A 3247-nucleotide genomic window follows, 5' to 3' on the forward strand; every position below is an offset into this window, starting at 1 on the left:
AATTAGGAAGTGGCCTTATTTGTCTTTTTTGATTACTTTTGGGTTGCAGTCTATTTTATCTGATATTAGTATAGCTATGCCTGCAGGTTTCTTATTCCCATTTGCTTGGAATATCATTTTCTGCCCTTTCACCCTGAGGAGATTTCTGTCTTTGGTGAGTTGGGTTTCTTGAAGACAGAAAATTGAGGGATCTAATTTTCTGATCAACCTTGTTAGCTTGTGTCTCTTGATGGGTTAATTAAGGCCATTAATAGTTAGGGTAATGACTGTGAGGTTTGGTTTGATCCCTGCCATATTGTGTTGGTTTACATAGTTTGGTGTTTTCATTAACTTTGAAGTTTTTTGTGCCTTCTTTGAGTTTGGTTATTGTGATCTGTTTCTTGTAGGCACTTGAGGTTGATTATTTGATTCTTCTGTGTGGAGAATTTCCTGAAGTGCTCTCTGTAGGTTTTGTTTTGTGCTCATCTAGTTGTAAAGCTGAGTTGTATTTTGGAAAGTTTTTCTTTAACCATCAATTATGAGGGATACTTTTGCTGGGTAAAGTAGTTTGGGTTTCAAGCTATAGGTTCTTAGATTTTCCAGTCTTCCCTTCTAGGCCCTTCTGGCTTTCAGGGTTTCCATTGAGAAGTCTGAAGGAATTCTGATGAGGTTACCTTTAAATGTAATATGTTGTTTTTCCCTATCTGCTTTTAGGATTTTCTATTTGGTGTCAATTTTTAGAGTCTTAATGACAATATATCTTGGAGAGTTTCTCCTTTGGTCTATTCTGTTTGGAGTTCTGTTAGCTTCTTGTATCTTATGGGCCTTTCTTTTGAGAGAGTGGGAAAGTTTTCTTTGATAATTTTGTTGAATAATTTCTCCATGACTTTGGTCTGAATTTCTTCCCCTTCTTGTATTCACTTAATCCAAATATTAGGACATTTAAGGGTATCCCACAGTTCTTTCATGTTCTGTTCAAAGGAAGTTTTGAATTTATTGAACTTTTGGACTCTCAAACTGTTTCTTCTGCTTCGTCTTACAGATCTGAGTTTCTATACTACATGCAACTGACTCTATTCTTGAGAGCTTCTATAGAGTTCTGGACTTGCTCAAATTGGTTTGAATTTTCTATTATTTTTCTATGTGTAGTTTCCATCCCTCTGTCAAGTTCCCTTTTCACATCTTTTTCTGATTTTCTTGATGCTTCTTATAATTCATCCTTACATTTCTTTATGCCATCATTGAATTAAGCCAGTTGGTTTTTCAGACCCTCTTTTTTATTTTATTTTATTTTTTGCTCTCATTAATATCCTTAACTGTCTTTGAACCCCTTTCAATTTCTTACCTATTTGGTCTAGTCCAGCATGTAAAGCATTCATACAATTATCAGCCTTTTGTTGCTTTTCTGCAAGATCTGCTGTTTGTTGGGTCAGGGTTGCATAGCTTATAACTTCATTTTTGTGTTCTAATCCTAATGTGTCTTCTATGTTTTGATTAGAGACATCCATTGTAGGACTGGGCAATCTTTTTTTTTAATATTTTTTTTTAATTTTTATTTTTTTATTTATTTGAGAGCGACAGACACAGAGAGAAAGACAGATAGAGGGAGAGAGAGAGAATGGGCGCGCCAGGGCTTCCAGCCTCTGCAAATGAACTCCAGATGCGTGCGCCCCCTTGTGCATCTGGCTAACGTGGGACCTGGGGAACCGAGCCTCGAACCGGGGTCCTTAGGCTTCACAGGCAAGCGCTTAACCGCTAAGCCATCTCTCCAGCCCAGGACTGGGCAATCTTATTGGATTTAATTGCATTGGATTTTTTATGTTATTCCTTTTGCTCTGGTATATTAGGGGTCAATTAGCATTTCCTCCTATTCAACTGTATGAAATAACTTGAGAAAGAGAGGTTTTACTTATTTTTTAAATATTATTTTTTTATTTGAGAGGGAGAAAGAGAGAGAGAGAAAGGAGAGATATGAGCGAATGGGCATGGCAGGCCCTTCAGCTGCTGCAAACAAACTCTACAAGCATGTATAACCTTGTGCATCTGACTTAGGTGGGTCCTGGGGAGTTAAACATGGGTCCTTTGGCTTTGCAGGTAAGCACTTTAATTGATAAGCCATCCCTCCAGCCCGGGATATAGTTCTTTAATGACAGTGTTAAAAATTCAGCAGTGAATCCATCTGGACCTGGACTTTTCTTTGTGGGGGGGGGGTTGGGAGGCTTTTAATTACTTCTCAATCTTGTTAGACATTATTGCTCTAGTGAAGTAACTTAACTTTTGGGGGTTTGCTTTTGGTAGATGGTTTAAATCAATAAATTTTTCAATTTCTTCCAGATTTTCCACTTTTGCTGAGTATAGGCTTTTTAATATATCCTGATGATTCTCTCAATTCAGATATAACTGTTATGAAATTTCCTCTTTAATCTCTAATCTTGTTGATTTGAGTCTTCTCTTTTTTTTTCTTTTGATGAATTTAGCTAGGAGGTCACTAATCTTGTTTATTTTTTCAAAGAATCAGCTCTTCATCAATTTCTAAAATTGTTTTCTTCATTTCAATTTATTTATTTATTTGCCAGAGAAAGAGAGAGAGAGAGAGGGAGAGTGAGTAAGTGAGCATGCCAGGGCCTCTAATCACTGCAAATGAACCCCAGATGTGTCCAACCCCTTATGCATGTGGGTAACTTGGGTTCTGGGGAATCTAACCAAGGTCCTTTGGCTTTTCAGGCAAACACTTTGTAGCAGACAGATTCAGGTTCTCTAAGATGAACTTCCAGACCAGGCACAGTTACGGAGGAAGGGATTTATTGAAACTTATAGATCCAGTGGAAGTTCCATAACGGCAGAAGAAGCTGGCCTGCCTTCACAGGTCCAAGTGGAAAGAAAGAAGCACAAGCCACAAGCCAAAAGCCACAACACACTTCAGGAGCTCCAGCTAGGCACACTTTGCATATCTTTAGATTGAAATTGGAAACCCACCACTGCACCTTAAGATCACCCAGTGACATTGCCTCCAGCCAGGTAGCCAGCACATGCAAACTACAAACTATAAAGAATTGAATATATTGGGGGCCATCTATTCAAACCACCACACACCTTAACAGCTAAGACATCCCCGAGCCCATCATTTTCAATTTATTGATTTGTGCTCTGATCTTGCTTATTTCTTTCTTTATGATTCTTTTAGGTTTGGATTTTTCTTCTTTTTTTTTTTAAGTAAAAATTTTTATTAACATTTTCCATGATCATAAAATATATCCCATGGTAATTC

This window comes from Jaculus jaculus, chromosome 4 (genome assembly GCF_020740685.1).
Source record: "Jaculus jaculus isolate mJacJac1 chromosome 4, mJacJac1.mat.Y.cur, whole genome shotgun sequence".
Lineage (NCBI taxonomy): Eukaryota > Metazoa > Chordata > Mammalia > Rodentia > Dipodidae > Jaculus > Jaculus jaculus.